This window comes from Urocitellus parryii, chromosome 7 (genome assembly GCF_045843805.1).
Source record: "Urocitellus parryii isolate mUroPar1 chromosome 7, mUroPar1.hap1, whole genome shotgun sequence".
NCBI lineage: Eukaryota > Metazoa > Chordata > Mammalia > Rodentia > Sciuridae > Urocitellus > Urocitellus parryii.
The window spans coordinates 2,699,981-2,724,149 of record NC_135537.1 but is presented as its reverse complement, the minus strand read 5'-3'; the positions used below and the strand labels follow the sequence as shown (position 1 = coordinate 2,724,149).

The following is a 24,169-nucleotide window of genomic DNA, read 5'->3' as shown; positions in this document are numbered from 1 at the left end:
TCACGTGGGCTGAGAACTGAGCCGAGGCAACGTATGGGGAAACTGAGGACTTCAGATTGTCCAAAGCCCCGGGCGCCCGCCCTCTCCACCCTCGCTCCTGCGGACGCCCACCCGCCTCTGGCCACTGCTCCAGCCCAAGGGTCCGGGCCGGGTGGGGGCCTGGGTGGGTCCCGAGCCCGCCCCCCACCGGGAGGGGCCGCCGAGGCGCGCTCCCATTGGGCTGCGTCCACGTGACCCAGCGGGCCGGCGCGCGCCCCGAGCCGGCGGCGCCGAGGCCGCGCCTTTGCGCGCGTGCGCGCGTGCCGAGCCCTCCGCCCGTCCAGCCGGCGCCGCCCGGACCGCCAGGTCAGTCTCCCCGGCGCCCGCTCGGCCGGGGGCGCGCGGGGCGCGGCGCCTGGTGCCGGCGCGTGGGGGGCCGTCCGCGCGCGAGCCCGCCGCCGCCTCGGGGCCGCGCAGGCGGAGTGCCGCCGCCTCCCTCCCGGCGAGTCTGGGACCTGCGCCCTGAGGCCGCCCCGCGGTCCTGCGTGGACCCGGCCTGGTGCTGCCACGTGCAGGGGCTGGCCCCAGGGACGCGGACGGAGAGTGTCCCTTGTGAGCACAGGACAGCACTGGACGAAGAGGTGGCCCCGCGCCGGTCACTAGGGGCGCTGAAGACCTCTGACCCCTACCCTGGTTCATCTTCCTCCAGTCTCCTGTCCCCAGGGTTTGGGCACAGGTTTCCCTGCCTCCTGGGAAACATGGAGGTCAGTGGGTGACAGTGGCAGGCTGAGCCCCAGGTTTCAGGGGCCTGGGACCCTGTCCAGGCTCTGATGAGTACTAGTGTCCGGAGGTGCTTTATCTTTCCCAGCACCCCTCCTGCTGTGGCCTTGTCCCAGGTGACACAGGGACTAAACAGGTGACTCTTGACATGCCCCTGAGATCTCCTGGGCAGTTGGCCACCAGCAGGATTGAACTGAGTGGCCATCATCCTGGCCTGGCATTTCCTGCAGGCCAGGGCCTGCTCACGGAGGGGCAGCTTCCTGGCCCCTCTGTGGCGATGGGGCAGAGGGCAGCATGGGGGCCAGGCCAGCTGGCCCTGTGGATCCATGGTCCAGAGTTGCACACTGCACCTCTTCTCCCTGCCTGTGGGCTCTTGGTGGTTGGGCTGGGTGTCACTGTAGTGAGTGGACTCCGCAGAGGTCTGCTGCCAGGGCTGCAGAGCAGGTGGAGGTCCCTGGACAGTGCCTGTGGTCTTGCCTGGACAGAGGCCCCTCGGCAGTGCTGCACGCCAGCTACTGAGGGCCCTTTTCAGATGGGGAGATGAGGCCCAGGAGGTGCGGCAACCCCAGCCCTCACCTGCAGGCCCAGGGAGCCTTTTTTCCCACCTGCAGGCTGCTGTGAGGAGACCCAGGAGGGGCAGCCCCCCCACTACCACCCTTGCTGTAGGACTGAAGCAAGGCTGCCCTGAGCATGTGGGCTGTTCTCAAATGCCCCCGATGGAGCTGGCCACTCCCCACATCCCCAGCGTGTCTGCCTGGCCCTCACTCTGGGCCGGGCCTGGTGTTGCATTTGGAAGGGGCTTATGGTGGGTCCAGCCTGGAGGATCCCACTGGCTGCCTGGCGGGTGGAGCAGGTGGTGGACAGCCTCCACAGGTGGTCAGTTGGCAGGAGGAAGTGCACATGATAAAGAGAGGTGCCTCCAGGCTGCTCTCGTCCCCTAGGACATCTTCCCTGACCCCTGAGGAGAGGTGTCCCCTTTCTCCTCAGCCCAGCTCAGGACTTGGCAGAGGGTGGCTGACTGGCACAGAGCGACAGGTGTGGGCATGGGGGTGGGAGAGTGTGGTGGGAGGGCTTCTCAGATGAGGAGGCAGTTTGGGGCCTTGGAGTCACCAGGGTGGGTGGGCTGGAAGATGGCACGTGGGCATCTGGCAGGGGAACTGGCAACAGTGTAAAGCCCTGATGCTTAGCGTTGGCCAGTTCTTGTGGCGTGAACACTCCCAGGTGCCACCTTGCTTCCCTGCCCATGGGGTTGGGGAGGGTTGCATCGTTGTGGGGAGCTGGTGTGACCTGGGAGCCTGCTGACCAGGGGCAGTGCAGGCCTGGGCACCTGCCCTTCATCCAGATGGCGGCTGCAGTTCTGGGGGGTGCCTTGCGAGGGTGGGTGAAGTGGAAAGGGCACAGAATGGTGTCCAGGTGGCATTTGTCCAAGGGGACAGTGCTGGGAGCTGCTGGGCCTGGGAGGCAGGACACTTACTTTCCCTAAGTCCTTGGGCTTCCTGGGTTCCCCAGAGGACTCAAACCTGTTCACAGCTGTGACTGGACACGGGGGATGCGTGGTTGCTCCTGCCCTGCCCCCCCCACCATGCCCTGTCTGGGCTGCCCCCCTAGGGTGCTCTCTTATCTGCCCCACCTCCCAACCTGCCGCTCTTGCCGTCCCCTGCTTCTGGTCCCTGGCACCTCTGCCTGTGCCCAGTAGCCTCACTCAGCGCAGGCAAGGGCAGCAGCAGGAGGGCTAGGCTCCGAGCTTCTGGCCAGGTTCTTAACATCTTGTCCCTCAGCTTCTGCACCTGTGAAGTGGGAGCGATGATAGGTGTACCTGACTGGACGGGCGTGAGGATCAGCCAGGGGCAACCCCACCTGGCGCTCAGGTGGTATGTGGTGAAGTGGACCCTCCTTCCTTCCTTCCTGCCCCTCCCAGGACCCTCTGCAGGGGCCACAAGCACAGGAGGAGGTGCAATGAGAGCCCACCCAGCCTGGTAGAGGGGTGGGGCGCTGCAGGCCTCAAGCTTCTGGGTGCACCTGCAACCTGGGGCGTGGCAAGCTGGTCTGGTTGTGGGTGGTGGTGACATGCATGCCTTGAGCCTGCCCAGCCCCTGTCAGTTGGACCCAAGGCCCACACAGTGGGCTCCCAGGGGAGGGCCTAGGGTCCTGTTGGCCATTGATGGTGCAGCCCCAGCTAGATCCTGCAGTGGAGCAGGTTGGGGCAACACGGGCAGCTCTGCCAGTGTGGGGGACCGAGGGTGGGGAAGGCCTGTGGGTGCTGAAGGCTCAGTAGGAGTTCACCCAGCAGGTTGGGGGTTGCCTGTCTACCATGCACCAGGTGCCTCAGATTGACATCCTGAGACCCTCACTTTAGGGGTCAAGGCCTTTGTAGGAGTTCAGAAAAGGAGCACATCGGTGGGGGAAGGGTCACCGTAGCCTGCAAGTTGTTAATTAGAACCCAGGGTTCGGGCGATAGGGGATTAAGAAAGACAAAGGCTTATAGAGAGAAAGCTGGAACCAGGTGGGACATTGTCCTCTGCTGGAGGAACAATAATGACCCAGAGCTAGCTCAGCACATTTATTATATCGGTTTTGTCATCAGAAGGGTTTCTGTGAGCTGGTGTGGTGGCCCATGCATGTAATCCCAGTGGCTCTGGAGGCTGAGGCAGGAGGATCGTGAGTTCAAACCAGCCTCAGCAAAAGTGAGGTGCTAAGCAACTCTGTGAGACCCAGTCTAGGGCTGGGGATGTGGCTCAGTGGTCGAGTGCCCTGAGTTCAATCCCTGGTACCTTCCCCCGCATCCCCCCCCCCTTAAAAAAAAATAAATAAATAAAAGGGTTTCTGTGAGAAAGTTTCTCCAAAGCAGGCAGGCCTGAAGTTTGAAGCACCTTCAAGCAATTATAATTATCCAGTTGCACTGATATTCTCTATCCCTGGCAGCTGGTGTCTGAACTCAGGGTCAGGACTGACAGTTCTGTGCTTAGCACAGAATCTCCTCAAGCAGGGCATCACCATAGCAACTGGGCAGTCTTGATCTGCACCTTTACACAGGAAGTTCCAAGTGCAAGCTCAGCCTCCTGCCTTTGAGGCACTCAAAGACCATGATCCAAGTCACCACTGTGTGCAGGTGGTGGCCCTGAAGACCCCTGTGCAAACCCCACTCCTCCAGACCCTGGGTACAGGCTCTGTTGCCTCAGGCCAGCGTCCTGGGCTGAGGCTGGGGAGCTGTGCCTGCCACCTGACATGACTGTGTGGCTAGAGCCTTCTCTGAGGGTAGGCATGCAGGTATTACTTTCCCCAGGAGCCTTGGGGAGGGTGCTGTTGGGGTGGGGGACTCTTAAGTCACCTCTCCTTGCTGCTCCCCACTCCTTGAAGCCCAGGACACATGGGCCCTCCTGCTGCCCACCTGCTCATCTGCTGCTCATGGCCCAGATCTGGGAGCCCCAAGTCAGGGCTCTGCACGGTAGTCATTGCTGCTGCCCAAGGTGCCAGCCAGGCTGGGGACAACAGGTGCTCACTCCCCTGGCCTCCCCGGCCTGGCCTGGCCTGCCCAGAATCCTCCCTGCACTCCTCAGAGGGGACAGGCCTGGCCTGGTGTGTGATCCTAGGTGCCCCAGCCCTGCACACCAGCGGCCGTGGGAAGGTGGGTTTCCTCAGCAGGGCCTGATGGCAGTGGCAGTCAGCAGTGTCGTCGTCTGGGCTGTGAGTATTGTTAATTAAGACCATAGTGGCCTCTCCTGTCCCTCTCAGGTGGGGAGGAACACCCTGGGCTAGGTATCATGTTATCATCCTGTCTTGCAGCCGGGTAGGACCCTAGAGATAAAGTGACATCCAGGGGCATTTCATGGGCAAAAGAGCCAGGATTGAACTTTGGCTCTCTGGTCCTGGGGCCTGTGCCTATCACCATGGCACCCTGTTCCCTTCTGGGGAAGGTCAGTAGATTGGCAAGGGAGGTTCCCTTTATCTGGTGGTCCTTGGGGGTGCAGCTTTGGGGTCACCAGGTGGTGTGCCTTTGGGCTTTATGCTGCCAGCCTGGCATTCCTTCCTCACCCAGACTGTAAAGCAGGAGTGCCCACTGTGTGTCCAGTTCTGGCCCACTGTGGATAGGACGACCGGGCCTCCCTGCCCTGCGGAGCTGGTGATCCAGTTGTACCCTAGACATGCACTTGGAGTCAAGGTCACTTCTGATGGTTGGGCCAGGAGGGAATGAAGTAGGTTAGGGGCCACAGGTGGTGGGGAGCGTGGCCTAGGAAGGGCTGGCTTAGCTGGGCCACTCTCTGATCCTCAGTGTCCCTCTATCTAACTGGACAGTGACTTTGCATGGTTGATGGGCAGAGTGTGCTGGGCCACTGAGCTGAGGCGCGAGTCCTGGGTCTGCTGGGACCCTGCGCCGCAGGGCCTGGAGCGCACCCTCTGACGGCAGCTCTCCCAGCCAGGAAGCCAGGTGGGGACTCTGGCGGCTCAGGAAAGAACCACCGTGTCCAGCCCATTCCCGGGTCAGGCTGGCTGTCAGGACAGCGATGCGGCCTGTGTGTGCCGCGCTCGATGGGTGGGGAAGCCGCGGCTCTGGGAAGGTGATCGCAGGGTCTGTCGGGCCCGCTGCAGGCCAGGCTGCTTCTCCCTCGCCCTGTCCTTCTCCACTCTTGTGACAACAGGAAACCTGTCCACCTGCCACCCGGCAAGAGGCAGGTCTTCACCCCTTTCTGAAGTCAGAAGGCCCCAGTGACCCTCATCCCCTGGGGAGAATCCCTGTGGGGAAACTGGGGCCTGGGCACCTGTCCCCTGGGAGCCCCTGTAGGGCCGGGTGGGGTGGACATTTAGATAAGAATGCCTGCCTGGGGCCCGGCCAGTCCTCTGGGATCAGCATTCCTGCCTCTACATCAGTGACCTCTCAGGACTGCCCGTGTGGGATGCTGTCCTCCGTCCTTGGGATAAACTCGTTCAGAGATTGGCCCTGATCTGGGTGGACGACTTTTGCTGCCCTGGTTCTTGGCCTTGGCACCACCGGTGCCTCCTTTGTTCTCGGTCTGCTGAGCCCCCACCTTTATTATGTGCTTGCTGTGTGCTCGGCTACCTGTGGCTGAGGCCTGGATGGGACCCAGGACCCTGGATGGCCCATGTAGGCTGGGAAGGAAGAGGCCTGCCTGGACCGCCCCTGCTCAGGGCCGGGGGAGTTGGGGCAGCAGGGAAGAGGCCATTAGGTCCAAACAGGTGCTAGGAATCGTTTGCTTGTCAAAAACCTCAGTGGGCTAGTGAGCTGGGCCAGGGAGTGGCTTTGGGCCAGCTTCTCTGCTGGGGAGCCCTTGAGGGTAGACATGAGCCCGCCTGGTCTCTGCTCCGCAGGACCATTCGGTGGGCGAGAAGGTGGACCACAGCAGTGGTTGAGAGCTGGGGAATCATACCTGGCCAGTTAAGGCCCCCTGGAGATTCTGGCTCCCCTCCTGAGCCACCTGGAGGAGGTTGGAAGCTCCAGACCGTAGCATGTGGTCCCACTGCCAGACGTGTCTTGGGGACAAAGTGGCAGGAGTGTGGCTCTTTGGCCCCTGTGGGGGGTCCGATTTCCCTGGTGTGCAGTTGTGGGGATGGGCAGGAGGGATAAGGCTCAAATGCAGGGGCCTGGGGTCCTTGGGTCCAGGGGCTTCTATGTCCAGGACTAGAAGAGGACTTTAGAGTAGGAGGTTGGGGTGCGGATGGTGAGGGCCCAGCTGGGCTGCGTGCTCAGACTCTGCGGCATCCAGAGCTAGGTGACCCGGGGTGCTAGTTGACGACGTCACTGCCAGGAAGTTCTTCTCAAGCCTCAGTTTCCCTCCACTGTCTCGAGCTCTCTGTCCCTGCCCCTCCCGGGAGCTGCCAGAGCTCGTTCCCACAGCCTTGGTCTCACCCGCCAAGGACCCGAGGCTAGGGCTGGCCGGGTGGGAGAGGGGGGTGGGGGGCCTGCCCTGCCTGTCCCCTTCCCATGGGCTCTTGGCTGCACTGCAGCCTGGGGCCTCCTGTGACTCAGGCTTCCTGGAAGAGGCCCACTGACTTGGGAGGATCCCCCCAGTCCCCCTAGAGCCCTGCCTGCCCGCCTCCTGTCCAGCACTGGCCTTACTGCTGCACCATGCATTGTGGGTTTCACCTGCCTGTCCACTCTGCTCCTAACCCAGAGAGGGTGCCCCTTCCTCCTGGCACCCCACCCTGACATCGTCTGCTGGTGCCCAGAACTGAGTCCCCTCACCCTGGCCTGGCCCTCGGATCCCTGCCAAGGCAAACATTTCTCTTTCATCTTCCTGCCTGGGGTCAGCACAGAGGTCCTTCCTCCAGGGTCCTGCTTCTCTCTGGCGCGCTGCCCAGAGGCCCATCTGCTGGGAATTGCCAGGGAAAGCTCAGGGGGTACCCAGGGCTCCCAGCTGCCCCTCCCCGTGTGACCTCCATGTCCCCTCCACTGGGCCCTAGGGAGCCACAGGGCCCGGCCCCAGCTCTGCCTGGTCTTTCTGGGTGAATCCTGGCCTGCTCTGCCCTTCCTGGGCCTCTGTTTATTTATCTGGAGATTGGGGAGCTAGGAGAAGACCACGGGGCCCCCAGCAGGCAGGGTAGGGGCTGACCAAAGTGAGTCCCTTGATGTCAAATCACATGCACAGGATCCCAGCAGGAAGGCCCTTGCTCTTCTCCAGGCCAGCAACCTTGGGAAGTACCAGCCTCGGTGCCTCAGCTTTCCTGTTAGGTGCTACTCCTGCGGCGAGCTGGGCACGTGCAGGACAGCACTGGCTGGCCCGGGAGCCTGTGCAGAGAAGGGGCACGCACTGCTCCAGAGGCGCAGTTACCATGCTCAGTTTGAGGTGTGTTCAGTGCAGGAACTTAAACAGACCAGGGAACAGCTCACTGCCATGAGCCCTGAGCCTACGACTCACCCACGGGCAGGGTGACATCTCACTGAGGTTTCCCATGGCCTTGATAGCACCCTTGGTCCCTGGGTCCAGGTGGACCCTTGTTTTTTAACCCTCTGCCATAGACATGCATCTGGACAGCGGTGCAGTCTCTCTTGGTCCCAGCACAGAGCCTTGGGCCCGGGAGAAGGAGAGTTGATGCTACCTGGCTCTGTCACCCTGTCACCCTGTGGCCCCTCTCCTGGCTGCTGTGGGGTGGGAGGGACGCAGGCTGCTGGCAGGGCCTTGGTCCCACTTCCCCGTGCCTCTCAGGAGGCTGCCAAGCCTGGCTGTCCTTGTGGGGGATCAGAATGGACAGAGAGGAGTGGTCTTGACCCCAAGAAGGACCCCAAGGCTGAGCAGGACTTGCAGGGGGCAGTAGTCACCGTTCTTGAGCATATGTCCCTCGCCTTTCTGGAGGCTTTGAGGTCATGGTGGGGCAGGAAGGGGACTGCCTTGCTAGACAGTCAAGGTGGACTTGTGGGAGGTGGTATGGTGGTGTGGAAGGAGTGAGCCACCAGGCTCCAGGAAGGGGTGAGCTAGGTGCAGGCTGCCCCCTGAGCTCAGGGCTGGGAGGCCAGCATTACCCACAGGGCACCTGCAGGCGACCCCCACCCAGCTCAGGGCCACTAGGCCAGCATTACCCACGAGGCACCTGCAGGCGATCCCCACCCAGCTCAGGGCCACTAGGCCAGCATTACCCACAGGGCACCTGCAGGCGACCACCACCCCAGCTCAGGGCCACTAGGCCAGCATTACCCACAGGGCACCTGCAGGCGACCCCCACCCAGCTCAGGGCCACTAGGCCAGCATTACCCACGAGGCACCTGCAGGCGACCCCCCCACCCAGCTCAGGGCCACTAGGCCAGCATTACCCACAGGGCACCTGCAGGCGACCCCCACCCAGCTCAGGGCCACTAGGCCAGCATTACCCACAGGGCACCTGCAGGCGACCCCCACCCAGCTCAGGGCCACTGGGCAAGCATTACCCACGAGGCACCTGCAGGCGACCCCCACCCAGCTCAGGGCCACTAGGCCAGCATTACCCACAGGGCACCTGCAGGCGACCCCCCCACCCAGCTCAGGGCCACTGGGCCAGCATTACCCATAGGGCACCTGCAGGCGACCCCCACCCAGCTCAGGGCCACTAGGCCAGCATTACCCACAAGGTACCTGCAGGCGACCCCCCCCCACCCAGCTCAGGGCCACTAGGCCAGCATTACCCACAGGGCACCTGCAGGCGACCACCCCCCTCCCCAGCTCAGGGCCACTAGGCCAGCATTACCCACAGGGCACCTGCAGGTGACCACCCCCCCAGCTCAGGGCCACTAGGCCAGCATTACCCACAAGGTACCTGCAGGCGACCCCCCCCACCCAGCTCAGGGCCACTAGGCCAGCATTACCCACAGGGCACCTGCAGGCGACCACCCCCCTCCCCAGCTCAGGGCCACTAGGCCAGCATTACCCACAGGGCACCTGCAGGCGACCACCCCCCCAGCTCAGGGCCACTAGGCCAGCATTACCCACAGGGCACCTGCAGGCGACCCCCCCACCCAGCTCAGGGCCACTAGGCCAGCATTACCCACAGGGCACCTGCAGGTGACCCAACCACCCAGCTCAGGGCCACTAGGCCAGCATTACCCACAGGGCACCTGCAGGCGACCACCACCCCATCTCAGGGCCACTAGGCCAGCATTACCCACAGGGCACCTGCAGGCGACCCCCCCACCCAGCTCAGGGCCACTAGGCCAGCATTACCCACAGGGCACCTGCAGGCGACCCCACCACCCAGCTCAGGGCCACTAGGCCAGCATTACCCACAGGGCACCTGCAGGCGACCACCACCCCAGCTCAGGGCCACTAGGCCAGCATTACCCACAGGGCACCTGCAGGCGACCACCACCCCAGCTCAGGGCCACTAGGCCAGCATTACCCACAGGGCACCTGCAGGCGACCACCCCACCCAGCTCAGGGCCACTAGGCCAGCATTACCCACAGGGCACCTGCAGGCGACCCCACCACCCAGCTCAGGGCCACTAGGCCAGCATTACCCACAGGGCACCTGCAGGCGACCCCCACCCAGCTCAGGGCCACTAGGCCAGCATTACCCACAGGGCACCTGCAGGCGACCACCCCCCTCCCCAGCTCAGGGCCACTAGGCCAGCATTACCCACAGGGCACCTGCAGGTGACCCCCACCCAGCTCAGGGCCACTGGGCCAGCATTACCCACAGGGCACCTGCAGGCGACCACCCCACCCAGCTCAGGGCCACTAGGCCAGCATTACCCACAGGGCACCTGCAGGTGACCCCCACCCAGCTCAGGGCCACTGGGCCAGCATTACCCACAGGGCACCTGCAGGCGACCCCACCACCCAGCTCAGGGCCACTAGGCCAGCATTACCCACAGGGCACCTGCAGGCGACCACCCCCCCCCAGCTCAGGGCCACTAGGCCAGCATTACCCACAGGGCACCTGCAGGCGACCACCCTCCCGCCAGCTCAGGGCCACTGGGCCAGCATTACAACATGGGGACCTGCAAGTCCCGCCTCCCCCCCAGCTGGGGACCAGTGGGCCAGCATTACCCACAGGGCACCTGCTGAGCCTCTTTGGGGGCACCTCTGTAACTCACGTGGGGCACCTCTGTAATCCTCAAGGCAACCTGGTGGCAGCTGCTGCCATGGCCCCTTCCCCTGCATGGAAGCTGGTGTCTGGCTGGCCCCGGCAGGTGGCACAGTTGGGGAGTGTCGCCGGGACGAGAGCGGGCCTGGTGGTGCCTGCACACCTGGGCGTTGTTCTTGCAGGTGGCCTGGAGCAGCCCTTGCTCCTCTTAGCAGCTAGTTAAGGGGAAGTCCTGCTGTGGCCTCTGGTGTGACCTGCCTGTCTGTGCCTCAGTTTCTCCCCCTGCAAGTGGGGACATGAAGTCTTCTCTTGGCAGATGTTGGGAGGCTCACGAGGGGCAGAGGCCCATTTGCAGTGGATGCTCTGCTGACAGATGGTGCAGACCCCCCTGCTCCCACCCGCCCCTTGATGGCCTCCACTGAGCGGCAGTTCCCACGCTGCCCAGCCACAGGAAGCCATCTGGAGGCCTTGTTTACCCTCCCCCTGGCTGCCCTGGCAGGAAGTCACCGGAAGGGCTGTCCCCAGGGGCTCCCAGGCCTGTGAGGACAGCCAACAGCTTGGGGGCCTGTGCTGTGGAGTCCCCGCTGGAGGGGGGAAAGGGAGCTGGGAGAACAGAGCTGGGCAGGGCTGGGGGCCCTGAGGTGCTGAGGGCTGGAGCAGGGTCCATGTGTCCACCCGCCCTGTCAGCCACCCTCCCACACCCACAGGCCCTAGACGAGACCCAGATGGGCCTCAGCCGGCTTCAGCCTGGGTGGTCTATGTGATGTGGGATCTGGAGGAGGAGCCCTTGACATGAGACACAGACCACCCTGGGTGGGGGCTGGGGGGAGGAGGAAGTACCCAGGAAAAGGGACTTGGGGAAGGCAGCAGGCAGAGGGTACAGCCCAGGGTACAGTGGGGGGCTTTGGGGCTCCAAGGGGCAGGGTGGGGTGAGGGAGGTGAAGTTTGGGTGGTTGTGGCCCTGCAGACCCCTCTTTCTCCCCGCCTCCCCCCGCCCTCCATCCCTCTTGGAGGTTCCCCTGGGACCTCCCCAGGTCAGCCCATAGTCTGGACGTGCTGGCGTTGACTCGGGCCTGGGCTCCGCCCCATAGGACATGTCCAGCAGCCCTGGCATTTGTGGCAGTCTCCTGAGCCTGAGTCTGGCCCCTGGGACCTGGGGACTGTTCCCACGGACACTGCCAGCAGGGCTGCTTGGCCCTAGGCGGGACTCTGACCCAGTGGGCCTGTGTCCTGTGTTCCTGGCTGCCTGGTTCCTGTCCAGGCCTCTCCTCTGCCTTCAGGATTGGGAGGGCTCTGGGGTCAGGCAACAGGCTCCTCAGCCTCAGTCCACTCACTTCTGTCCTGCCTGTCCCCACGCCCTCTTCCCTCTGCCACTTCCCCTCTGGCTCCTGGCTCCTGGGGGCAAAGCCCTACCCTGGGACAGGTTTCCTGGGCAGCATCCCTGCAGGCCCTCCCCACAGAGGAGGAAGTGGCCTGAGAACCATCTCTGGTGGTGCCCAGGAGAACATTGGTGCCTTAGGCCGGTCACCCGACCTCAGCGGGATCCTGGGTGGGCGTGCATATTCCGTGAGTCCTGGTGGTGGGGACAGCAGCCTGTGTCTCAGGAGGGTCACTGTCTGGTCCCACGCCTGCACTGGGCTTGGTGTTCTGTGGTCCAGCCAGGAAGCAGCACTGGTGGCAGGGACCCGTCTCCAGAGGCTGTGTCAGGACCCAGGACTGGCTGTCCCCCCAGGACAGACAGACAGAGCTGGTCAGCCAGGTTGAGCCCATCAGCCTTGCCATTCCACCTCGTGACAGGACAGTGAGAGGGAGCTGTCCTGGTCACCAGGAAGCCTAGCAGAAGGGACTGCAGCGTTCAGACCACAGTGGCCTCGGGTGCAGCTGAGCAGTGCTGGGTGCTGAGCTTGGTGGCCGCTGGGGCAGGAGGCTCTCTGGGGTGCTGAGTTGCTTTTGGAATGGGAGGACTGTTGAAGAGTGTTGGGCTCTGGCTGCATGGGTCCTGGGGAGGCTAGCCGCCTTGGCCAGCTTGACCTTCGGCAGCAGTCACCTCAGCCCTGCACTCACTGGGACAGTGCGGATGGTGCGGGGCGGGGCCTGCTTTGGGGTGGTGGGGTTGAAAACCTGATAGGATTCTCACTGAGTTGGAGGGTCCAGTTGGGGCAGGACCCCCAGCAGCCTAGGACCTCTCTGCCACCCATGCTGTCCTGGGCTTCTGGTCTCTGGAACTCTGGCCCCACGGTGTCCCCTGGCTGCTGTGCTTGAAATCAGTGTCGTGCTAGGAACTGAGCCTCCTCCCCAGGAGCTCCCTTGGCCCTGGTATAGCCATGGTTCCTAGGCACTGGTCAGTGTTGGCTGCTGAGCCGGCCTCCAGTAACATGGGATCCCAGTGGATGGAGCAGAGCCGGGAGAGGTCCAGCAGGAGGGACGCGAGGTCCCACACGGGGCACTGGGGCCTCCTGAGCACCTCTCCAGGGAGATGGAGACTGTCCTTTTGGAATGGGAGGACTGTTGAAGAGGGGTCCTGGTGGTGGGGACAGCAGCCTGTCTCAGGAGGGTCACTGGCTGGTCCCAGGCCTGCACTGGGCATGGTGTTCTGTGGTCCAGCCAGGAAGCAGCACTGGTGGCGGGGACCCCTGTCTCCAGAGGCTGTGTCAGGACCCAGGACTGGCTGTCCCCCCAGGACAGCGGGCCTCTGGGAACCAGGGGCTGCTGTGGCGGTGAGTCTGGAGAGTACTGTGTGGTGCCTGGTTCCTAGAGGGACTCAGCAAGTCAGTGACCCAGAGGCTCGGTGTCTTTGGAGGGGGGACATCCTCAGGGACTCCTGAGAACCTCTGGGAGGCAGCGGGGACAGTATGGAGGAGGGCTGCTTTGTTCCCTGTGCCTCTCACGCCCCAGCATGCCTGTGCCAGGCTCTCAGAGCAGCACCTGGCGCCCAGGAAGCCCTGGTGAAAGTCCCCCTCCACTGCCGGCAGCACCCACGCCGAGGACCTACTGTCTACACTGCCGGGCATCTTGGGGAAGTAACTAAAAATGGCCGAAGTGCTCAGTTTGTAAGGGTCGTTCCTTCCCCACTCTGGCTGCCCCATGCTGCCATCAGGGCCCCAGGATGCATGGGCTGACCTGCTGACCACAGCCCACAGTCCTCAGGAGGACAGACAGGTCACCAGTAGACAGAGTCATGGGGTGCCCAGGGGAATGGGCCTGAATTGACAGGCTCGATTTAGGATCTGCCACCAGCTGAGGGACCCTCAGTCCTGTGCACCTGGCCTCCTGACTACTGGCCTGTTCAGCCACGAGCGTGGTTCTTTCTGGGTGCTTAGCCATGTCCTGTCTTCCTTGAGGGCTCCCTGGGTGGTTCCAGCAGAAGGTCCTTCCTCCAGGCCCTCCAGAGTCCCTGAGGTTGGAGTCCATTCTCCTGGGATGCTCTGAGCAGTGACTTTGGGTCCACCCATGAGGTGCTATGGACATTGTCTGGCAGCAGTGGCACCAGGTCCCTGGGGGAAGGAACCAGGTGGGGAGAGACAGGCCTGCTTTGGCCACCCACCCTCGATGGCAGCAGGCTCCTGGCCAGCCAGGTCCTCCTCATCCCCCTCCACCTGTTGGGCATGATGGCCCTGCCCTGTCTCTCACAGGGCAGTTAAATGCGTTCGGATACCAAGAGGCTCCTACTGTATGCAGTGCCCACTGAGCACCAGGCAGACAGGGGGCACCATGCCAGAACTCTTGCTCTGCAGGGAGAGAGGCCCACGGGCTGGTCTGGGAGGGCAGGCGATGCCAGGTGGCCAGGTGAGGTCTGGTGGATGGGGTGCTGGCAGTGGTTAGTGAGATTGCCCAGGACAGAACCCATGTCTGAGTGATAAGGAGGAGGTTACTGGAGGGGCACATGCTCCTGGCCACGGGTGCAGCCAGGGTGAGGCTGGGAGCGGGAGGGTGCTGGGCGGGTTGCAGGAACAGCTGGAGGCAGGCGAGGCTGGTGCAGTCAGGAGCGGGCTGTGGGAGGAGGTCAGGGTGGATGGAGCCGGTCATGGGACCTACAGGGCCAAGATGTGGCTTTTCTTTGGGGCTATGAGGGTGCCCTTGAGGGGTCTGAGCAGAGGAGACTGTGATCTGACTTTGGTGTCACCAGGTAGGACACAGGGCAGGGGCTGGGATACCTGGGTCTCAGGGTGGAGGCTGGCTCTGAGTAGATGCTGCCTGGTGTCGTGGTCACTCCGGGTGTCCTGCTCTGGGGCAGCACTCTCCTTCTCACCCGGCAGCCACCCAGGGCTGCTCTCCTGGGAACTTGAGGGACTTTCCATTTCCTCGCTTTGTACTGGACTCAGGACTGTGGGACCTGTGGTTCTGAGCCGCCTGCCCCAGGCCTCTGTGGCTCCTCCCACTGCCACCTTCCTGGGCCCCAGCTGTACCTTCACTGAGACACCTCCCCCTTTGCTCTTCTGGGTCAGATCTGTTAAGAAGGGACAGTGTGTCCAGTAGTGTCCTGTTGGTGTGTCATCTCAGGCTGCCCGAGGATGACCTGACTCTGGGGATGTCCACCCACTGTGTGATCAGATAGGGCCAGACTCAGTGGTCAAGTGTGAACGGACTCACATGTGGCCTGCACTACCCTGCAAGCCTGTGGCCAGCTCAGTCCCTTCTTTCCCATCTTGGTCCAGTGCTCAAGGTCCCACAGTCTGAATAGCCTCTGGGCCCCAGCTTTGCCTCCTTTGTCTGTCCACTGACTTCGATGACCTTTGCCCCATGCTCCGGTGTGCTTTAACCCTTCGCGTGCTGACAAACCCTCCCCTCTTTGAAGGCCCACTCTGACAAGTCCTTCACCTTCTGAGCTTTCCTAGGGAAGTGGGCCAGGCCCTGGCAGGGTCCCTTCTGTCCTCATTGCCTGGGACCCACCCCACTGGAAGTGGGGAAGTGCCCAGAGCCTCCCTGAAGCCCACTTTCCCTTAGCAGCCTGCCAGGCCTGGGAGGGTCGGCCAGGGGTCCCAGGTGTGGGCTGCCTTCTGCTATCCTGCTGTGTTGCTGCAGCCCCTCCCACCTGCACTCGCCAGGCCCCAAGCTCCTGGTCCCTCTGTGTGTCCCCGCGATCCTGCTCCCCAGGTCCCAGCAGGACCCAGGGTGGGCCTGTTTGGTAAGCCATGCCCTGCCTCCCTGCCCTGACAACGTCCCGTGCACCTGGCTCTGTCCCCGATGGCAAACATCAAAATGCTCCTGGAAATGACCTAGATGTCTCCGTGAAGAGTGCAGAAACAGCATGGCGTATCCAGGCGGCGGGGTGTGACTGGGCCACAAGGCAGAACCTTGACACCGCAGGCTGGTGTCTGTCCCCATGCATGTGAAAGTGCCTGGAATAGGCAAACCCTTGGGACTGAGGTGGTCAGCGGTCACAGGTCTCTGTGGCCATGATAGTTGGAGTTGGTGGGAGGAGCACAGCTACTGCTCCTGGGCACACTTGCCATCTACGTGGACAGCGGCGGCTGAATCTCCTCCTGCTGGAATTCACCTCTGTGGAGAAGCATGAGGACAGCCCTGCAGGCGGGGAACAGGTGCTCCGGGGTCTGTGGGCAGGAATGACGGCCACCCTGGGCTTCCAGCAGCCGGCCCTCCAGCCGCTGGGGAAGAGCAGATGCCCACAGCTGCACCGTGAGGGTCTGGTGGGAGCGCCAAGTGGAAAGGAGGTGGGGAGTCCCCCCTGCCCTGGCAGAGCCCTGCAGCTGGGGGAGGGAAGGGCAGAAGCTTGGGGACAAGGTGGCCTTGCTGTGTAAGGCACCCACCTCCTGTGTGTAGCCCCATGGGATGTTCTCCTTGTCCCTCTGTGTGGCTGTCTGCCCAGCTCCCTGTGTGTCCCCAAAGCCCAGCTGTGGACAAAGTGCGGCTAAGGCCTTCTGGTCCCCAGGTCCTGACCAGTAGCCCCCTCCTGGAGTCCTTGTCTGGCCCTCGGCAGGCGTCCATCTGGTAACGGTGCTGCCACTTCAGGCAAGTTCCCTACCCCAGAGGCCACCCTGAGGCTCTGCAGCTGGCAGGACCGATGGCTCCCCTGAGGGCTCCCTCCACCCCTAGCTGGTACTCTCTGGGCTAGGGACAGGACGGAGGGCTGGGAAGCCCAGCCTGTGCCTGCCTCCTATTTGCCTGGGGCCTGGGGCCTGACCTCCTTCCACCTGTGCCTGCTAGGCACCAGCAGCAGTGCCAGAGGGCACGGGAGGGAGCAGGCTGGGTGTCCCCAAGCTGAAGGACGTGCTCCTGGCCTGTCCTTCAGGATCTCCATAAAGTCCTCCTGGGAGCCCCGCCTAGCTCCCAAGAAAGGCTTCCCCCAGGCAGAGCTGGCGGCTGCCTGGCACCTGCAGCTCAGCCGAACACCCACCTCCTGCCCTCGCCTGGGAAGCTGCTCTGGGACATCGGCAGGGCTGGCAGGGGATTCCGGGACAGCAGTGAGCTGTGGCTGCTGTCCTCCTGCTGCCCGTGTAGGCGGGGTGTGGGTCGAAGCGCTGGTGACCCTGCCCCGTGTTGTTGGTCTGAAGGTCTGTGAATACCCTCGTCACTAGTGCCTGCTGTTGGACACTCCAGAAGTCCCAAGTCTGGATCTGACAAGTCCTGCAGGAACTGAGTCCCCTGAACCCAGCCTACACTGTGTGCCGAGGCACTGTCCCACCAGGCAGAGGCCCCGGCAGCGCCAGCCTGAGTGTGGGTCCTCTCAGGGCCCCCGGGGGGTGCCAGGCCCACCGTGGGGCTTGAGGGACTCAGGCCAGGCCTCTTAGAAAGGCAAGGGTCCCCAGGTCCCAGGGGACCACCTAAGACAGCCTCAGGAAGGATGGCTTCAGAGAGCTGGTCCTCAGCCCCGCAAACCAGGGCACAGAAGGTGAGGGACGTGCCCCCCTGCGGCTCTCAGTGGGTGGCCCAGGGGTCAACAACAGGCCAGACCCCCATGTGGTGACACCCTGTGAGGGGTGGGCTCTGGGAGCAGCGGCACCGGCTGAGCGAGGGTGTTGAAGAGACATGGGTCAAGCCCAGGGTCAGGTGATTGGTGGGAGTGTCCCCTCGCCTGGGAGCCTTCCTGCCTTGGACTTGAGCGGAGGCCACTGGGGTCATGGGACAAGTTTCAGGGCTCTCTGTGGCTTAGGTTCCTCATGTCAGCTGGCCACTGGTGCTCGCAAGGCTGAGGTGGGGACTGTGACCCAGATGATAAGTGGCCCAGGGGAGGCTGCACCCAGCAGGCCCCGTGTGGGCACCTCTGTGGGCTTGTGGGGTCTGCCTCTCAGGGCCTGGTGTGTGTGGGGTGCCTGCACGTGCATGAGGTGAGCCATGTGGCATGTGAACCCCGGCTGTGTCCTGCCCCCACTGGGCCCCCACCCCGCCACGTGCTCTGGTTGGAGCAGCTGAAGGCCTCCAGCAGGGCCCTCGTCATCTCAGGGACCAGCTCTGCTCTGCCCTACCCTGGTGCCCAGCACAGGGCATGACCTGTGTGATGACCTGAGTCCCCCAGGGGTTCCGGCGTGAAGCCGACACACTGACGGCTCCAGGTGTCTGGTGGGGAGGGGGCTCTGCGGGGAAGGCCACGCACAGCGCTCCCCGCAGGATCTCTCTGGCTCGGGGGCTGTGGCTGCGTGGGTCCCCCCACCACACCCCAAAGTGCACTCACCACCAGGCCAGCCCAGAAATAGCCACGACCTTCCCGGCCAGCGTGGCAGCCCTGGGGCAGTGGCTGACGTGCCCGGCTGAGCCCCTCGCTGGGCGTGCTGGCTATTTTGGACATGGCCTCCCAGAGCCAGGTCAGAACACTTTCCCGCGACTCCAGTAGGGCCCTCTGACGTGTGTCCACAGGGCCTTGGCCAGCGGCCCTGGCTTGCTCTGTGACCTCAGACCCCTTCCTGTCTGCCTAGCCTCAGGGACCCTGGACTCTGGGTGGGACTGGGGCGGGGGTTCCTGGGCTGAAGCAGGTGCCAGGTGCTGGGCCCCCTGGAGCCCGACATGACTGCAGGACTTGGCAGTTTTAGGAGAATACACAGGGCGTGCCCATCCCAGGCCAGCTCTGTGTCCCCTCCCAGCCCCTCACTGACTGCACGGCTATAGCCTCAGTTTCCTCATCTGTAAAATGGGTGATGGGTGCTTTCCAGGGCTGCTCTGAGGGACACGGGCCCTGCTGGGACCCTGCAAGACCATTACACAGAGGGATCTTTGGGCCTGCACTCTTCGCAAGGCTGTACCCAGGCTCGGGGAGGGACATCCCAGAACTGATGGGCTTGTGAGCTGGGCAGTGGCTGATCGTGGATGGGGGCTGTGGGAAGCTCATGGACCCGGGTTCCAGTCAGGCCACAGCCGCCTCCTCTGTGACATGGGCAGAGGCACACAGGCCTGCTGTCCCGGTTAGGGCTTCTGGTGTCGTGCAGAAGTGCCCACCCTACCACGATGTCTCAAGGTCCTGCTGCCGGGTGGGACCATAGCTTCCTGCACAGCCTGCTGACTGGGTCCTGCAGGGGAAGTGAGCCCAGGGGGTGGGGTCAGTGGGGGCCTGGCTCCCATCCAAGAGCAGAACTCCCCTCCCAGGAGGGGGCTGGGTGGGATCTAACCCTGCTCCCAGAGTCGGGGTCAGGCACCAGGGAGGGGCCACATGACCTGCCTAGTGCTGGTGTCCCTCCTATGATATGGGGATCCCGAGGAGGAGCTGTGACCTCCTTCCATGGAGAGGAACTGTAGGCCCCTGGCCCTGGGCACGTGGAATCCAGCAGGATTTTGGGTCCTTCTGCTGAGTGGCATGGCTGGAGCCCGCTGTGTACCTGGCGTGCCCCTGGGCCACTCTGAGGACTAGCCTGCTTACCTGAGGCAGTTGTGCTGTCGGCTGGGAGCGGTGCCACAATCCCTTCGGAGTGCTGGTGACAAGGCCAGAGAGCCCAGGAGACGCCTTTGGGTCCACTGTAGCACACCGGGGCCTTCTGAGCACCTGGTGAGCATGTGCAGTGGAGGCCAAGGCAGGCCACCCCAGGTGGGTAGGACTTTCCTGAATGGCCCAATCCTGGCCAGCAAGAGAGACTGCTGGGTTGTGGGATGCACCTAGATGCTGCTGCCAGCATTTTACAATCAGAATTCTGGGCTCTGAGGCTGGACTTGGAGGCCTGGTTGCTGCCCTGTGATTCACTGTTGTCTATTGAGGTCCACTGGGTGGTACCATGTGTGTGGCACAGGAGGGACAGAGGCTATGCCTAGTGATCTAGGGACGCTGAGTTCTCAGGAACCCAGTCAGGGACCTCCTCTGGGCCTCTATGTTACTGGAAAGGGTTTGTGGGGGACAAACCCCCTCTTATAGGCCATTATCTTTACATGGATCTATGAAACTCCATGTCCTCTGGTCACCATTGGGTGGCACAGTGCCAGGAGTCGGCACCAGCCCAAATGGGTCCCAGGAGGAAGTCTAAGACTGTGGGTACTCAGGTCTGATGCCAAGGCTAGGGCCGTTTTCAAGTCTGCCTCTAACCCTCTAGGATCCTGGAGCTGCAGAATTCCTGACCCGATGCCCTGTACTCTAGAATTCCAGCTCATAGCTGGAAGCTGCTGCCAGCATCGTATAATCAGAATTCTGGGCTCTCCAGACAGGGAGGCCGAGAGCAGGGAACAGGGGCCAAGGTCTGTGAACTCAACTCCCAACTGCCTGGGCTAGCCTGGCTCTGTGTGCAAACACAGATGGGGCCCTCATTTAGGTTTGGCTGGGAACCTGCATATATACAAGGGTACCATTTTGGAGCCCCTGTGAATTCAGCATCTCTGTCCAAGACCAGGCTGGGTGGCCTCAGGGTGAGTGGGAGGTTCCACCAAAGGCTCCCGCCCTCTGGGGCCCTGGACCTTAGAAAGGTGAACACTGGGTCATGAGGTCCCTGGAGGTGTTGAGGCAGGCGCAGTGGGGCGGGCGCAGTGGGGCGGGCGCAGCAGAGGGCAGCACTGCTTGGCTTGGTGCCTCTGGGGGGCTTGTGGGCCAGGCCACTGCAGGGCAATGGGTTCCTCTTCCTGGCGCAGGCGTCTGTTCTGATGTGTACACATCTGTGTGCGTGTGTCAGTGTGTGCACGTCAGAACGCCCCACTTGGGCCATGTCCATACTGGGTTCTCAGTCACACTGGGAGGCAAGGGATGAGCACTAGACTGGGAGTCCTCACTGGGCTGCTGGCAAGAGGCTGCCCTTGCCTCCAGGCCATTTGTGCATAATGATCCCAGGTTAGCAGCTTCTGTGGGGCACTACACAAAGGACTTGTTGCGAGTCATCCAGACAGATTGGCCTCAGGCTGTCCAGAGAGAGGGGCAGGAGAGGTTCTTACAGGGGAGGATGGAAAGAGGTGGCCCAGCAGGAGGCAAGGCCAGGTGGCAGAAGAAGTGTCTTGTGCCTGGCAGGGGCCCTGGGTGCCTTGAGGGGCAGAGAGGTGGAAGGGCTGGGCACGAAGGAGGGCTTCAGGCACTGGCCAAAGTGCTAAGGAGCTGGTCCAGGCTCCATTGAGAAAGGCTTCTATCTGGGGAGTGGGTGTGGGCAGCAGGCAGGCAGACTTGGGGAGACAGACCATGTGGATGGGGTGGCTTGGCAGGGGTGGTGCCGTCACAGAGCAGCTGTTTTGGTGACAGAGGTGAAGCCAGTTCTTTAGCTAGGAGTAGCCCTGCTGCTCCCCAAGGGGTGCAGAATGTGCATGAACTCTTGGTAGCTCCTCTGCCCCAGGGCACAGTCCTGGGAGTTGGCCTGGCCTGAGATACCTTGCCCCAGGACCCTCTGCTTCAGGGTGGCAGGGCCAGCATCCTGATGGGAGGGGCACGTGGCAGCTCTGGGAAGCAGGAACTCCCTCTTCCCCAGCTGGTGGGGAAGGGACTCAGTGAGTGCTGGGGAGGCGGTGAGCATGGTCGGGGCCTGGGTCGGGTCGGGTGGGGGAGCAGCACTCTCGCTTGTTTCACGGAGGAAGCCATGTCCCCAGGATGAACTGAGTGCGCCAGAGCAGGCTCAGGGCCAGATCCAGGCTGCTCCCTACAAGGGCGATCCCCAGCCCCTGGGTGTTTCTGGGTGGGAGTGGTAGGGTGCAGTGAGTTCCGTGCACGGAGGACGGGCGGGGCCCTCTTCCCAGTTGCAGCCCGCGGGGCAGGCGACCCTGGGCTGTGTAACCCCTGCAAGGGTCATGGCAGTGGGGCGGGGCTGTCCCAGCCCCTGGGGCCGCCCCGCGGCCCGCCCTACTTGGGAGGGGCTCTGTCGCTGAGCCAGCCAGGGTGCCCGCGCTGGCCGGTCTGTGATCCTGGGGGCAGCCCTGCCCCCGCTCTCCCGCCCCAGCCTTTGCCGCTAAGGCGAAGGCGGGCGAGGCATAAAGCCGGAGCAGCGTGGAGCTGGCGCGCAGAGGACTGGCCGGGTGAGTGTCGCCGCCTGGCAGGCCTGGGTGGGGGCAGACCCTGGCAGGCGCCAGTGTGGTCTTCGTCTCAGGTCTTGCCAGGGGCAGGCGGGGAGGGCGCCGCCCTGGTGGCCAGAGTGGAACTGTCTGGGCCCAGAAGCCGAGCTGTGCAAGGGGAGCCTCTGCTTTGCTGTAGCCCTTTGCACCCTGCGAGGTGCCCAAGCCCCGCCCCCGACCTGGCACCAGCCTCCGTGGCTGTGCATATGTCTCCTGAGAGCACCTCGCCCCACTTCGTGCCAGCTTCACATCAGAGGTGGGACAGGACCCCTGGTAGCACAGGGACTGGAGTCCTGTGGGCGGTCCGGCCTGGCTCTTTGCCTTTAGGCAGTTTCTGTGTCCCACTGCCCTATTCTGTTTGGTGAGATTAGGATCAATACTCAGTGACCACATGGTTTATCCCTGGTCACTAGTCCCTTCACTAAGAGAGCTGCTGTGAGCAACTGCTCCTGGACAGCTATCATGAATGGGACTGTCCTGGATCACTCTGGTACATAGTTGGCCTTGGAGCACTCGTGACTAAACTGGCCTGGATCTGGGGTTGGAATGGCCATCAAATGAAGGGCTGGCTGTGAGCCTGCCCTCTGCAGCTGGGGCATGGTTCCCACAGCCCTTGAGGCTGGTGAGCCCTTCTTTTCAGAGTGGCTGGGTGGGGTGAGAGCTGTGGACGCCTCCCTGCAGCTGGTCAGTGGAGGACCTCAGGAGGCCTGACCTGTCAGGCTTTCAGCTCTGTGGAGGAGGTGCTCATTAGGGGGAACCATATTCACTGTTGCTGTGTGGCATCTGCTGTCACCTTGGGTCAACAGGTGGATCCCTGTGAGGTGCTCCAGTGTGGCTGGCTTTCCAGGTGGGTCATAGCTGTGTGCAGAGCAAGAATCCCTGGGCTCTGAGCGGACACTCTGGGAAGTGCAGTGGCTAGGCATCCTGGAGAGGTCCCTGGCTGCTTCTGCCCTGCAGGCCTCCTTGAGCATCTGAAGCCTCCCTAGGTCTGCGTTCTGCACGGAGGAGGCTGTGTGATTTGCTGGGGTGGGAGAGAAGCAGGAAACATGGGTATGGAAGCAGAGAGCCAGGTCTTGACAGTTCGGCCCTCCATCAGCCCCTGAGAAAGATGGGTCTCCTGGGCCTGGGTGGGCCTCGAGACCTGTGCAGGGCGGTGCGCTCATGGAGATGCGCCAGGAAAGGGCTCTGAGCTGCCAGCAGGGCAGGCACTGGTGTGTGCTGTTGTTTGGGGCTCTGTGGAGAGTCTGTGTGTCCCCCACCAAGGAGGCCTTTGCAGTGTTTGGGGTATGGGCCCACTGTCTCTGCCTGAAGACCACCTCCTCAGAGAGGCCCCATGACTCTTCCCTGCTGTGGCGACTTTCTGTGGTCCAGCTTTCCCTCTACCGTAGTCCCTCACCTGGTGACCGAGGTCTCCCACTGACCTCCACCTGGCTATGTTCCCTGAGGTGGATCATGGCCATTCACTCACCCGACTCCAGCCAGTGCCCACGTGGGGCCTGGAGCCCAGAGGTGCTCAATAGGTGAACATGTGAAGGGACGTGGCAGGGGAGGCACAGGCCTGGAGACTACTCTCAGGCTGCTTAGGGGAAGAGGGACTGGCCTCATCTTCAGTGTGCAGGGGTGTGTCTGGGCAGAGAGATGATGGTGCCTGCATGGGTGACTCCTGCCACCCCTTCCTCCCTGGTCCTCCTATTAAGAAGCAGTGAGCCAAGCTGAAAAGCCCAGATTTGGTTTGTAGTCCATAGGGAGCCACGGAAGGTGTGTGAGCAGTGGTAGAGCCAAGGTTGCCATTCTGTTTATTTATTTATTAGTTGTAGTTGGGCACAATACCTTTATTTTATTTATTTTTATGTGGTGCTGAGGATCGAACTCAGGGCCCCACACGTGCTAGGCGAGCGCTCCACCACTGAGCCACAACCCCAGCCCCAAGGGCCGTCATTCTGCCTGCAGCCCTGGTCTAGGCTTCGCGATGTGTGTGGGTGGCTGCCGGGTGGGTTGGCAGATGATATGGCCCCTGGTTCCCTATCTAGTATGGGTTGGAAGTGGCAAAGCTTTCTTACCAAACCCAGATTGACTTGCCCTGCGTGGCAGGGACACATGGGTCCTTACCTTGGTCCCCGCCTGGTGGAGGGCTGGTTGGCGGAATGCATTACTTGTGGTAACTGACAGCTCTGTAAGGGAGGTGCTGTTCTATCCCATCGTATGGATGAGGAAACTGAGCATCCGAGAGGACCTGTGTTGGTTGGACTCTCCCTGGGGGGAGGTGTGTGAAGCACAGCCGGGAGAGACAGGCCCTGGCAGGGGCACAGGGAGGGCCAGGGGCTGGAGGTGGTGGGGGGCACTCCTCAGGAGCCACAGGGGTGTACAGGCAGCTGGTGTGGAGGAGCGGGCAGCGGAGCTGACCCTGTGTGTGGCGAGGGTGGGGTGAACCACGCAGCCCAGGGAGGGGTGGCACTGGTACAATGCCACCTTCTAACCTGTACCCATAGCCTGGGAGAGCGGGGTCTCTCGG

The 24,169-nt window shown here is 62.8% G+C and overlaps 1 protein-coding gene across 1 annotated transcript in view; it reads left to right on the top strand.

The window, feature by feature from the left end:
* The first annotated feature begins 323 nt into the window (after positions 1 to 323).
* Ptp4a3 (protein tyrosine phosphatase 4A3) overlaps positions 324 to 24,169 on the top strand; it is a 37,148-nt gene continuing 13,302 nt past the window's right edge. Inside the window, exon 1 of the mRNA XM_026403045.2 lies at positions 324 to 345. The gene's annotated coding sequence lies outside the window, so the exon portion shown is untranslated. The remainder of the gene's footprint in view (positions 346 to 24,169) is intronic.